The sequence below is a fragment of the Sciurus vulgaris genome (assembly GCF_902686455.1).
Source record: "Sciurus vulgaris genome assembly, chromosome: 16".
Taxonomy (NCBI): Eukaryota; Metazoa; Chordata; class Mammalia; order Rodentia; family Sciuridae; genus Sciurus; species Sciurus vulgaris.
The window spans coordinates 8,392,428-8,407,755 of NC_136477.1; the positions used below are offsets into that span (position 1 = coordinate 8,392,428).

Sequence of the window (15,328 nt, forward strand, 5' to 3'; positions counted from 1 at the left end):
AGAGGAGCAAAAATGGGATATGATAGTGAACTCATTTCACAGAAGACAAAAGTGATCAGATGCTAGCATTGCTGTCAATGATGAGGGTAGAAGACAACAGTGTGAGAAAAACAAGACATTTCTGCTTGTTTAATCAAATGAGTGAGCTCATTCTCAAGTCATTTATGTTCTCAAATTAATGGGTACAATGGTAACATCTCACATTCCATTCATTATTCTTGCAAAACCTATCTCTACCCTTTTTGTCTTATCCCTTTCTTATGTGCAGAACACTCAAATCCTATCTATTCATTTTTTGTGTTAATTCTGTTGTTACTATTTGAACAAAATTATATGTTATTGAATGTTCAAGATAATATAAAAATAAATGGAGATTCTTCTCTCAGGACATCTTAGACAAATGGACTTGTACAGAAGGTGCACGACTCCAAGTAAAGTTGAAAATACTGGATTTATGAAAGAGAAAGTTTCTTTGTGCTTTCTAGGACAGTTGTAATTTACTCTATGGTATACAAGTACAGATGTGCCAATAATTACCATCCTTATGCTATGTTTTGATATATAGATGAATGGTATTCATTCTATTTGCTTAACCTGGTGAAGATATCATTGTAAACATAAAATTGTACCTATAAGGTATCCAGGGTAAGGCACACTGAAGTCCAAAAAATTTATTGGAATTGCATCAATCTGGGAATAGAGGATAAGGATATATCTCCTTCAGGATTCTTACCATGTTCACACATTTCCTGTTTAATCCTAGGGGACTACAAACAAATATCATTAAAAATAAAAATACTGATAGTTTCATAGTTAAGTACCAAGTTCTGGCCCACACAACTGTAAAATTCAGAAGCTAATATTAAATCATATTTTCTGTCTGCCAAGTCATTAGTTGAATCTATTAATGTGAGAATAGAAGTTTAAAATTATCAGTTTGTTTTAGTACACTAAAGACTGTCTTGATCAATACATTTAACTACATTCTCTAAAGCACCCTCTTCATTAAGTCTTTTTTTCCCCCACAAATAAACACTTGAGGAAGTTTAACAGAATGAATTTTGTATCATATTCAAATCACATTATTTATGTAAGGTTACTTTTAAATTCCTGGAATGCTCAGTTTTCAAAATGGACTTATTTAAAATGAGAAGAGAAATATTTTTCAATAGGAAACCCTTTGCCTGGTCTTCAACAAAATTAACTACAATAATGACAAAGCCTCAGTAATAAGCACTGTGGCATTTAACCTGCTCCTGTAGGATCTGAGCATTAGAGAGGAGCCTGCAGCAATGTCTGGAAGACAGAGCAACATGGCAGCCAAGGTCCTCCAGGAACCAACTCCCCAGAGATACACCAATTTGAGCAGTTATTTGCACACGAGGTGCCCTCAGTGGAGATGAGGATGTCAGGTGAGAACATAGGACCATTTTGACCATAGTATGACTCTTACCTACCAAAGGTCTCAAATACTGAGCTGATTTTTTATAGTTAAAGACATTTAAATCCCACACTTTTCTACTCCCTGTATAGCTCATTCAATCATGGATTGCCACAGCACTCCTAATTTAACTTCCTGAGATATTTCCCATAGTCTTTCCACATATTTAGATTTCTTTGTGTTTTCAGCTCTTAGACATTTTAATGTAGATGTTTCCTGGTTGCAATTTTTCTCATGTATAAAGTAAGATTTATGTGAATAGTGCTCAGTTTCAATCTTGTGTATTCTGTCCATGGCGCTTTCTCCCTGAAAACTCTCTGTGCTATGGAGGTGAGATTTATTTATCCTTTACTTAGATGAAGAACATCATGGTATATACATAATTGGTTACATATAGAGGAAAGAATAAGGTTAGCAATACTTGCTAACCTGTGAGTGGATAAATCATGGGGGTGTGTGGGAGACCAAATGGCAGGTACGGAGAATGGACAGGGATGGAAGTATCAGTGCTGAGTCATTTGGAGTGATTAGGTCATAGCAAAAGTGTTTTTATTTTGAAGACATGACATTGTGGGTGGCAGGGATAACATATGGAGTCTATTGCCAAAGCAGAAAGAATTTACAGGGTATGGTATGAAAAAAAAAAATAAAACAACAACAACAAAAACAAAGGTAACTATGTTGGTATAATAAAATGTTATATATATTTTGTTTTGATTTCATTCTGCTTCCTCTGATGACTATCCTGAAGAAAAAGTGAACCCAGAACTTCTGACATTCTTTGAATATTGATTAAAAAATTGTGTCTTCATTATTTTATACTTTGTTCTTATAGAAAAGATCAAAATCTATTTTTCATTCTGTAACTCTTAAATTTGGGGAAAATTAATTCCCTCAAGTTATTTGATAATAAAAATAAAAACTTCCACATGTCTTTTCTGAGGAATTTATGGAGTAGAAAGTCAAGCAGTCTGATGAAGTATGGAAATATTAGATATACATGTTTCTTGTGAGGTAGTGTGGAATTTAGAGGACTCTTGATGAATCATGACTACCCAGATATTTGGGTATGTGTGTTTGAAAGGGTTTAATATTTATTAGTTGAGATTAACTCTTGAATTGATAGATTGATTAAAACATATTGCCCTTTTGTATTACTATGTTTTCTGTTGCTATAACAAAATACCTGAGGTTGTGAAAATTGTGAGGAAAAAAGTTTTTTAGCTTGCAATTTTAGAGTCAGACATTCAAAGAAAACATGGTGTAAACTCTAATGAGGGACTCATGACAAATGAGTATATTATGAGTTAACACATGTGGGAGGAAGAGAACACAGGGCAAGGCAGGAAGCTACAGAGAAGGGAAGGACCAATTTTATTCTTTCAAGGGAAAATATGTAAAATGATATCACTCCTGAAACTTCACTCACTTGAACACCATGAACAAGAATTTTATTTATTTCCTAATCACATTTTAAAATATTGCAATTTCAGACAATTTACAACATAAATTTTCCCCATGTCACAATTTATCACTCAGGGTGCTATAAAAATAAAAACAAATATAAATATTTTGATGGAGAGGGAGGGAAAAGGGACTAGTGAAATGTAATAGGTTTTCTAGATAGAGTAGTGACCATGGTGAAAATTGTGTAGCAACTAAACAAGGTGGAAAATGTAGAAGTGATTCCAAGAGCCCCCAGTCAGCATGAGGATATAACTACAGAAGGGTGAGGCTGCAGAAGAAAGACACTCACTTTAAACCAGTGCACAAGAAGCTACATGGGGTTGATGGGCAGTGTGTTGAAAGAGGAGATTTGATAGGCTTAGCTCTAACTTACCCATTTGAGCCTGATTCCTTTAAGAACCAACATATGAACCTTCTTAGAAGGTTCTAAACATTTAATTAGTCAGATCCATATAAATGGGCATCCATAGGCATGAGACCTACTCAAAAATGTTTTTAACTTCTCAGGTGCTTACAATGAAATCTAAGCTGGAGACCCAGCGATCTCACCCTGAGATGTAGCATGCCTCAATACATATCACAGGTGCAATTCTTAAAGAAAATTGGTAAGAACTTTAAAGGACACCAATTTTAACTACATAAAAATAGAGTTTAGCATTTCACCTGGAGTCCAGGGTACTGCTGAGAAGTGACAGAGGTTGCCAGTCATGATGTTTACAATGAAAAGGGATCTCAGAAAAATCATGAGATTGAATTAAAGACACTCCCATAAAACAGTGTTCAGTCATGAAACATGCTGTGGAATAAAAATGAAGGCAAAACAAAAATAATGATTCCAAAATGAAGCATCAGAAGTTCTAGATGATTGATTTTCTAATAAACAGTAAGAGAAGGATGGAGAATGATGAAATAGACCATCCTGCTGTGCAGCCTCCATAGGGCACTTTTAATGTCCCTGTTCCTCAGGCTGTAGATGAAGGGGTTCAGCATGGGGGTGACCACAGTGTACATCACTGAGGCCACCATACCTTTCTTGGGGGAGGATGACACAGCTGAACCAAGGTATACTGTAAGCCCTGTTCCATAAAATAAGCAAACAACTGAGAGATGAGACCCACAGGTAGAGAAGGCTTTGTACATCCCACCTGAGGATGGGATCCTTAGAATGGAGGAAACAGTTTTATAGTAAGAGAAAAGGATTCCTGAGACAGGAAAAAAATCCAAAGATGGCACCAGTAAAATACGTGACAACATTATTGGTTAATGTATTGATACAGGAAAGATCAAATAACTGAGATGGATCACAGAAGAAATTAGCTATTTCCACATTGCTGAAGTAGATGAATTGTAAAGCAATCAAATTGTGCAGCTGGGAGTCCAAAAGGCTAACCAGAAAACACACAGAAACTAAGAAGCCACAGAGGCGAGTGTTCATGATGACCGCATATTGCAAGGGATGACAGATGGCCACATACTGGTCATAGGCCATCACAGTCAGAAGCACATTATCCATAGATCCAAAAATGCTAAATAGAGACATCTGTGTCATGCAGTCCCATAGGAGATGACTCTGCTGTGAGTTTGGATGTTTATAAGCATCTTTGGGACTGTGGTAGAGATAAAACCAATGTCAGCCAAGGAGAGGTTGGAGAGGAAGAAGTACATGGGGGTGTGGAGGTGGGGGTCAGAGCTGACAGTCAGGATGATGAGCAGGTTTCCAAACACTGTGACCAGGTAAATGGACAGGAACAGTCCAAAGAGGACGGGCTGCTCTTCTGAGTCCTCTAAGTGTCCCATGAGATGAAACTCTAACACCTGTTAGATTCATTCTTCCGTATTCCTTGTACATCTTTGGAACAAGAAAATGATTGAAGAGAAAACAAAGTTACTCAGAAATCTATCTATTTTCAATTCACCTTTGAAATTTATAAACTCTTTGCAATATTTCTCAGTTGTAATGAACCCAGTCTTTTTGAACTCTTTCATTATTGGTTTCTGTTTTATTTGCCTCCTTCTGTATAGAACTACTTTAGAGATGTTCAACTGAACAGTTCTCAAAGATAAACAATATTAGAGATAACAAATACACATCTCAGTAAAATAAAACCTACTCATTTAAGAAAAGATAACAATATTTATCTCCATTTAAAAATTATTTTTTAATAAAGAAAATTAAGAAGCACTACAGCACCTCTCAAAAGAGGAAATACAAATGACCAAAAAATATCTGAAAACATGTTCACCATCCCTGATATAGCAATCAGGGAAATGCAAAACAAAACTACATTGAAATTTCACCTCACTGGAGTTAGAATGGATAGTTATCAATAAGACAAAAACTAATAAATGCTGGCAAGTATGTGGGGGAAAATTTTCCCTTATGTATTGTTTTTGGGACTGAAAATTAGTATAACCACTATGAAAAGTGGGGAGAGCTTCCTCAAAAGATTAGACATGAGGCTGGGAAATGGCTTAGTGATAGAGTGCTTGTGTAGCATGCATGAAGCTCAGGGTTCAATACCAAGCACCTCAAAACAAACAAACAAACAAAAAGACTGAGAATGAAATCACCATATGACCCAGCTATCCCACTCCTTGGTTCTTATCAGCCTACTGTCATGATATAGCCACATCAGTGTTTAAAGGAATGCAATTCACAATAGCCAGGTGATGGAACAAGCCCATCTGTACTACTTAAGGGACCCGTTTTCTGCTACTTCAGGTGAGATACCTATGGCAAGTAGAAGCAGTTTGGGTGGACAGCAAATTTTGAGTAAGATTTCTGGTACCCTTGCCACAACCAAGAACATAAACTCCACAGTCTTTTTAGCAAAAACTTTAAATATTGATAATCCCACCTGGCCCAATACCAAAGATTTCAAGATACTAAAGATATCTGGTCAGGTGAGATTAAGGAGGACAGTTTAAAAGACAAATGGACATGATTGTACTCATTATGAGGGAACAGCACTTCCAAGGGTCTTTCCCACAACCAAGGATTCCCTTTGTATTTACCTGATTGCTGTGCTTCTCTGTTGGGTCATGACCAAGGAATGCAGATCTGAAGATGGTCCCATGTCCAACAAAGACTCAGACTTTATCCCCAGGATAAATATATGTATCCAGCATCTGACAAGCATACAGCATCAGATAGGAGCTTCCTGATGCAGGCCAGCTTCTTGATGAAAATGCGCAGGCATGGAGCCCTTGATACTGGAGTCATCCAGCTGTGACCAGAGGGACAGGCTGACTCTTGACTATTAAATGACTGTGGAATGGGCAATGCACAGGACTCGTAATTTGTCAAATTGCTCCATGTTACTCCAATCTCTAAGGACTTCCTAACACTAATGACAGAAGAAGACAAAGAGAAGATTAATGCCCACAGTTGGTTTTGAATATATTCTTCAACTTGGTAGGAAATATGTGTATCCTGCTCACTTCTTTCATTTCTGTCATTTCTGCAAGTCTTTAAAAGACATTTGTCTACATTTAAAAAGGAATTTATGTGAGAAACAGAGTAAAACATGACATAACACTTTATAAATCACTTTATACAATAAACTAGGCAATAATAAGTCATTTTTGTAAGTATGAGGAACCAGGTATAGGAATAACAGTGACTTAAGTACAACAGCTAAAATGAGGTGAAACTGAAGGGTGTAGGTGTATGTCACTAGAGTTGGTGATTGTGTGGAGCCCGCTTGATAACTATGGTGATCTGAAACACCATGGCAGACAACCTGAGTCTCTTGACAAGACTGATCAACAAGCAAACTGGGTTACCTTTGCACATCTAGTCACCTAAAAAGCAAAGATCTCAAGGAATTTTATCTTGAACAAATATAGATGTTCATGGAAGTTGTCACTCCACTGACTACCTTTCAATGTTTGTACATGTGTGACACAATGTTAATGTTATGATAATGCACTTTTGTGGAATATAATTTGCAGAATGATCCATCCCCTATTTATTTCCACTATCATGGAAATAACAGGCTTATGACAGGACCTATCATTTCAACTATTTTAAGTACACATTTTGGTGACATTTTCTTCACATTGTTGTGTAAATATTGTCTACCTTCAGAAATTCTTCTTCCCAAACCTTCAATATGCACCTATTTAAAAAACCCTCTACTTGCTGCACCCCAAATCCCTCCAACCACCATTCTACTGTGACAAGTGATGAATTCAAGTCTGAATCACCAAGGCAAAGAAGGAAGGATTTACAGGTCATGATGTTTGGTTTTGCTGCCTTTTCCAACAAATATTCCAAAAGGGATTGATATTTAGTATATTACTCAAAAACAACACCATAAAGCAAATAACCCAGTTAATAAAGGGACGAGAGAGCAAAACAGATACTTTTCAAAGGGAGAAATACAAAATGACCAAGAGATATATGAAAAAATCTTCAGCTCCTCTAACAATTAGGAAGACACAAATCATAATTACCTGAGATTTCACCTTACTCCAGTCAGGAGGGCAATTCTCAAGAATATAAATAATAAGTGCTGGCAAGGACATGGGGAAAAGTAAGACGTTTTGGTGGGACTTCAAAGCAGTATACCCATTCTGGAATTGGATGTGGAGCTTCTTCAAAAGACTAAGAAAGGAATTATTCCCACTCCTGGGTATTTATCCAAAGAAACTAAAATGATATGCTGAAGGGATACAGGTACATCAAGCAGGGCAGTTCACAACAGCCAAGTTATGGAACCAGCACATGTGCCCGTCAACAGATACATGGATAAAGAAAATGTGGTATAAATACATAGTAGAGTTTTAAATAAGTTTATTTCTATCAAAGCCATGCAATCTCAGTAAAATATCTGGTAAGGAAATCTGTCTTTGATTTTGTTAATTTTTATTCTGTATTATATGTTGATTGTTGAGACCATCTTATTGTTTATCTAATCCCAGAACTTCCATTTTATAGTTAAGAACTTTAGCAATATGGGAGAGTTCTAAAGTTTGGATTTCAGTTCCAAACTTTGTAATCCTCATTAACAGACTTTCTTGTCAATTCTTTCTGATACGTGCATTACAATAAGAGTGTCTTATGTCTGAATGAAGGAAACTCAGATTCATTATTTCATTAGTTCTCACAAATATCTAGTTTTTACAAACAATGCACAGAGAAAAAATGCACGAGAAATAGTGTCAGAAACACTCAGGCAGTTTGGACATTTATAATATGGGGACATAATTACTTACTGTATATAATAACTTTTTAAGTTTTTAAAATAGTTAAATCTAATAGAATAGTTTGTCCATTCATTAACATCTGTGAATGTTTCAAAATATACCCTGGTCTCAGGTTAAAAAAAAAATCAGAATATCTGCAAGTGAAATGCTTGGTGGTCATTGTTTTTGTTGTTTTTAGTTACACCTGAGAGTAGAATGTATTGTGACATATTACACATACATGGAGGAAAGTTCCCATTTTTGTGGTTGTGCATGTTGTGGAGCTAGACTGGCCGTTTATTCCTGTATGAACATAGGAAGGTCATGTCTGACTCAACCTGCTGTCCTTCCTATTCCCATCCACCCTCCCTCCCTTTAGTCCCCTTTGTCTAATCCAGTGGATTTCTCTCCTCCCTGTCCCCTTATTTTGTGTTAGCATCTGCACATCAGAGAAAACACTTGGCCTTTGCATTGTCGGATTAGCTTATTTCACTTAGCATGACAGTCTCCAGTTCCATTTTGGTGGTTTTTTTTTGACCCAGGTTGAGAACTTCTGCCTTTGATACCTCCAGACATTTAAAATGGTGCACTAATATTACTTGTTATTACTGTGAATAAAAATACCAGTTTGAAAAATAAACACTTAACTGAAAAATAAACATTAAATAGCATATGCTTCTTATGTAACACTCTATCATGGTTTGATTTATGTACAAATTTAAGATCTTGATGTAGTTAACTGCCTCTCTCTCTCTCTCTCATAACATTCATACACACACACACACACACACACACACACACACAGCACACACAGTTTCAGAATGTCATGAGGGAGCAGATTTCCTCACCATGCCTCCTCAGCCTGGTGTTCTGCCTCACCACAGGGCTGCTGGCCATGCATTGAAATCTCTCAATCTGTGAGCCAAAATAAGTACTTCCTCCTTTCAAACTGTTGAATTGTTCTTCTCGGGTATTTTGTCACAAGGATAGAAAGTAACACACACAGAGGCATTCACATTTACTCACATATATCTATATTCAGGATATTTTTGTAGCCTGATATCTTTAATTTCTTCATCATGTTTCACACTAGGTGGAGATACCCAGGTCATTGGGGAAAGGAATGGGGAGATTTTGAATGCAGTGCAACTTTTCAGTTCAAGAGGATGAAAAGTTTCTGGGGACTGGTGGCATGGCAGATTGCACCACAATGTAAGAACGACATGGAACTGTGCTCACTGAAAATGGTGGAAAGCACACTTTGGGTATATTTTACCACAATGAACGACAGAAGCAAAAGGAAACTGGGTACTTCAAAAAATAAGCCAAAAAAACAAACAAACAAACAAACAAAAGAACCCAAAAAACAAAACAAGACACAGCAAGACTAGTACGCATAATCTCTCTGATATCTGGAAGGTGACCAAAGTCAACCTGCATGTGGAGTGTGATTGCTAGGAACTGGGGAGGGTGCCCAGGCACGGGAGACCAGACTGAGGGTTGGATGAGGATCATCGTGCACTGTGAACATGGAGAGAAATACCACGCTGTGCTCCAAAAATGTGAATAAAATTGATGTGGAATAAGTAAAATTTTACATATAAGTTTCCAACTTAGTAGATGAAGAGACAATACTCTTTAAGGGACATTCATTTCCTCTATAAGCTGTCATATTTAATAGTGTTCAAATAATGGATTGCTGGCTCTAGCACAGTACTTGTAAATATTCTAATGAAGAACATTTGTGGGAGGTTTTCAAGATGGCGGCCTAGAGGGTGGCTGCATTACGTGTTGCTCCAGAACTCAGGATTCAAGAGAGGAGATATTGAGACGCTTGGGACCAACTCAAAGTAGCCGGGTGACTCTCACCCCCTGGGGGGGCATCCCGGATGGGACGGGGGTCCCGGAACGCAGGAAACTTTGTGAAGTAGAACTGCCGGCGAGACGCCCCTCCCCCCGCTGGAGCGCCATAGAGGAGGCCGGTCGGCACAGCGCTGGGACTCGGAGCAGCCACTGGGGCTCCGGCGGCTGCCCGGGGGAGGAGAGGCGGGGAGAACTGTGTGGACTCAGGACACCAGGGCCTGCCCTGAGGAGGAGGAGAGGAGCGTGGCCACTTGGATTCGGAGAGACTGCGCCAGAGCTGCAGGCGGTTGCCAGAGGAGAAGCCGCGCGGCGAGCTGTTTGGAATCAGAACGACGCTTCTGAACCCCGGGGCCTGCCCTGAGGACGAGGAGGAAGAGGAGCAGCCGCTTGGATTCGGGCGACTATAGGGAACTACAGGCGGTTGCCAGAGAAGGGGCTGCGTGGCGAGCTGTTTGGACCCTGACCACTTCTGAACCCCGGGGCCTGCCCGGAGGAGTAGGAGAAGGAGGAGAAGGAGCGCGGCGGGTCCTTTGGACTCGCAGTGACTGCATTAGCGCTCCAGGCGGCTGCTCAGAGGAGAAGGCGAGTGGTGAGGTATTTGGTCTTAAAGTGACAGCTCCTGAACACAGGGGGGCTGCCTGGAGGAGAAGCGTGGTGGGACGCTTGGTCTTGAGGGACCACACCAGAGCTCCGGGCGGTGGCCCAGAGGACCCGTGCAGCGGGTCACGTGGATTCAGAGCCACTCAGAGGGACTGCTCCTGAACACCCGGGGGGTTATCTGGAGAAGGAGGAGGAACGGGCAGGGTCACTTCGACTCGGAGTGATTGATTGCCCCGGGCTACGGGTGGTTGGTGGGAGGAGGAGGCACGAAGTGAGTTTCTTGGACTCCTAGTGACCGCACCGGCATACTGGGCAGCTGTCTGGAGGAAGAGGCCTGTGGCGGGTCTCTGGGACTCAGAGCGATTGTTCGGGGGCCACAGGTGGCTGCTCAGAGGAGGGGCCACGCAGCCAGGCGATTAGGTGCAGAACAGGGTCCCAGGATCTAGGAGGCTTCTGGGTGGAAGAGCCGCACAGAGACAGGCTTAGGGCGGAGCGAAGGTTCCAGGCCTATGGGCAAATTCTCTGAGGAGGGGCAGCCTAAGGAGATTCATCTGCGAAGGGTGAGGCTCCCAGGCCCAGGAGGTAGGGCCGGGCCCCTGGAAACTTTGCAGAGGAAGGCAGCCCAGCCCAGGCAGTAGATGTAAATTGAGGGGAACCTCTAGGAGGAAACTGACCAGCGAGACCTCCCCACCGGGTGAGTCTTCCCTGCTGGGTGAGGTTTCCCACAAGGACGGTAAAACCAGAGGCTCAGGCCCAAACAGGCCTTGCCTCAGCCCACAGCCTAGGTCCCCTTTGGATGACCATTGGTCAACAAGTGGAGGCACCTCTGCCCACTAGCAGGGAATATACCCCACCTGAAGGCCACCACTCCTAGAGAGGCAGCTTCCTTGTGGAGCACCGCATTATCAACCTCCTCCAAGACTTCAGCCTACTGAAGGCTAAGAGGGGATATATATAGAAATCTTCAGGGTCATTGTAAATCAACAGAGGAAATCTGCAATATCTCAGCGGTCCACTGATATCTGAACAACATGAGAAAACAAGGAAAGAAAATGCTGCAAACAAATCTAGATGTTACATCAATAAAACCCAATGACAGCATGGCAGAAGAAATGACAGAAAAGGAGTTCAGAATGTACATAATTAAAATGATCAGAGAAGCAAACGAGGAGATGAAAGAGCAAATGCAAGCATTGAATGATGAGATGAAAGAGCAAATGCAAGCATTGATTGATCGCACCAATCGACAGTTAAAAGAGCAAATACAGGAAGCAAAAGATCATTTCAATAAAGAGTTAGAGATATTGAAAAAAAACCAAACAGAAATCCTTGACATGAAGGAAACAATAAACCAAATTAAGAACTCCATAGAAAGCATATCCAATAGGATAGAACACCTGGAAGACAGAACCTCAGACATTGAAGACAAAATATTTAACCTTGAAAACAAAGCTGAACAAACAGAGAAGATGGTAAGAAATCATGAACAGAATCTACAAGAACTATGGGATATCATGAAAAGGCCAAATTTAAGAATTATTGGGATTGAGGAAGGCCTAGAGAAACAAGCCAAAGGAATGAACAACCTATTCAATGAAATAATATCAGAAAATTTCCCAAATCTGAAGAATGAAATGGAAAATCAAGTTCAAGAGGCTTACAGGACTCCAAATACACAAATTACAACAGACCCACACCAAGGCAAATTATAATGAAAATACCTAACATACAAAATAAAGACAGAATTTTAAAGGCTGTGAGAGAAAAGAACCAAATTACATTCAGGGGGAAACCAATACGCATATCAGCAGATTTTTCAATCCAGACCCTAAAAGCTAGAAGGTCCTGGAACAACATTTTTCAAGCCCTGAAAGAAAATGGATGCCAACCAAGAATCTTATACCCAGCAAAACTTACCTTCAAATTTGACGATGAAATAAAATCCTTCCATGATAAACAAAAGCTAAAAGAATTTACAAAAAGAAAACCAGCATTACAGAACATTCTCAACAAAATATTCCATGAGGAAGAGATGAAAAACAAAGAAGCAAATCAGCAAAGGGAGGAATTATCCTAAAGGAATTGTCAAATAAAGGAGGAAACAAGTTGTGTCATACAAATAAATAAACAAAATTTTAAAAATGAACCAAATGACCGGGAAACCAAATCATTTCTCTATAATAACCCTGAACGTTAATGGCCTGAATTCATCAATCAAAAGACATAGACTGGCAGACTGGATTAAAAAGAAAGATCCAACAATATGTTGCCTGCAAGAGACTCACCTCATAGAAAAAGATACCCATAGATTAAAGGTGAAAGGATGGGGAAAAACATACCATGCACATGGACTCAGCAAAAAAGCTGGAGTATCCATCCTCATTTCCGATAATGTGGACTTCAAGCCAAAGTTAGTCAGAAGGGATAAAGAAGGTTATTTCATACTGCTTAAGGGAAGCATAAATCAGCAAGATATAACAATCATAAACATCTATGCCCCAAACAGTGGCTCATCTATGTATGTCAAACAAATCCTTCTCAATTTCAGAAACCAAATAGACCACAACACAATAATACTAGGTGATTTTAACACGCCGCTCTCACCACTGGACAGATCTTCCAGACAAAAATTGAGCAAAGAAACCATAGATCTCAACAACACAATCAATAATTTAGACTTAACGGACATTTATAGAATATTCCATCCAACCAAGAGTGAATACACTTTCTTCTCAGCAGCACATGGATCCTTCTCTAAAATAGACCATATATTATGCCACAAAGCTAATGTTAGCAAATACAAGAAGATAGAGACACTAGCATGTATTCTATCAGATCATAATGGATTGAAGTTAGAAATAAATGAAAGAGTAAAACACAGAAACTATGCCAACATCTGGAGGTTAAACAATATGCTATTATATGATGAATGGATAACAGAAGATATTAAGAAGGAAATTAAAAAATTCTTAGAGGTAAATGAGAACAAAGAAACATCATATCAAAACCTCTGGGACACTATGAAAGCAGTACTTAGAGGGAAATTTATTTCATGGAGCGCATTTAATAAAAGAAGTAAAACTCAACAAATAAACAACCTAACACTACAGCTCAAAGCCTTAGAAAAAGAAGAACAGAACAGCACCAAAAGTAGTAGAAGACAGGAAATTGTTAAACTCAGAGCTGAAATCAATGAAATTGAAACAAAAGAAACAATACAAAAAATTGACAAAATCAATAGTTGGTTCTTCGAAAAAATAAACAAAATTGATAAACCTTTAGCCACACTAACAAAGAGAAGACGAGAGAAAACCCAAATCACTAAAATTCGGAATGAACAAGGAAATATCACTACAGACAGGATGGAAATACAAAACATAATTAGAAGCTATTTTGAAAATCTATACTCCAACAAAATAGAAAATTTCGAAGACATCAACAGGTTTCTAGAGACATATGAATTGCCTAAACTGAATGAGGAGGACATAAACAATTTAAATAGACCAATTTCAAGTACTGAAATAGAAGAAGTCATCAAAAGCCTACCAACAAAGAAAAGGCCGGGACCAGATGGGTTCTCAGCCGAGTTCTACAAAACCTTTAAGGAAGAGCTCATTCCAATACTTCTCAAAGTATTCCATAAAATAGAAGAGGAGGGAACCCTCCCAAACTCATTCTATGAAGCCAATATCACACTGATACCTAAACCAGACAGAGAGTCATCAAGGAAAGAAAATTTCAGACCAATATCCTTAATGAACATCGACGCAAAAATTCTCAACAAAATTTTAGCAAATCGCATACAAAAACATATTAAAAAGATAGTGCACCATGATCAAGTGGGTTTCATCCCAGGGATGCAAGGTTGGTTCAACATCAGGAAATCAATAAACGTAATTCACCATATTAATAGACTTAAAGTCAAGAATCACATGATTATTTCAATAGACGCAGAAAAAGCATTTGATAAAATACAGCACCCCTTCATGCTCAAAACACTAGAACAAATAGGGATAGTGGGAACATTCCTTAATATTGTAAAGGCCATTTATGCTAAGCCCATGGCTAATATCATTCTAAATGGTGAAAAGCTGAAAGCATTCCCCCTAAAAACTGGAACAAGGCAGGGATGCCCTCTTTCACCACTTCTATTCAACATCGTTCTTGAGACTCTGCCAGAGCAATTAGACAAACCAAAGAAATTAAAGGGATACGAATTGGAAAAGAAGAACTCAAACTATCCCTGTTCGCTGATGACATGATTAATATTTAGAGGAACCTGGAAATTCCACCAGAAAACTCTTAGAACTCATAAGTGATTTCAGTAAAAGTTGCAGGTTACAAGATCAATGCCCATAAATCCAACGCATTTTTATACATAAGTGATGAATCTTCAGAAAGAGAAATTAGGAAAACTACCCCATTCACAATAGCCTCGAAAAAAATAAAATACTTGGGAATCAATCTCACAAAAGAGGTGAAAGACCTCTACAATGAGAACTATACAACACTAAAGAAAGAAATTAAAGAACACCTTAGAAGATTGGAAAGATCTTCCATGTCTTGGATAGGAAGAATTAATATTGTCAAAATGGCCATACTACCTAAAGTGCTATACAAATTCAATGCAATTCCAATTAAAATCCCAATGACGTACCTTACAGAAATAGAGCAGGCAATTATGAAATTCATCTGGAAGAATAAGAAACCCAGAATAGCTAAAGCAATCCTTAGCAGGAAGGTGAAACAGGGGGTATTGCAATACCA

The 15,328-nt window shown here is 38.9% G+C and overlaps 1 pseudogene across 1 annotated transcript in view; it reads right to left on the minus strand.

Moving 5' to 3' along the window:
* Window positions 1–2,963: 2,963 nt before the first annotated feature.
* LOC306646107 (olfactory receptor 7E24-like) overlaps window positions 2,964–15,328 on the minus strand; it is a 69,668-nt pseudogene continuing 57,303 nt past the window's right edge. Inside the window, exon 2 of the transcript in view lies at window positions 2,964–4,598. The product of the transcript in view is annotated as an olfactory receptor 7E24-like (transcript). The remainder of the gene's footprint in view (window positions 4,599–15,328) is intronic.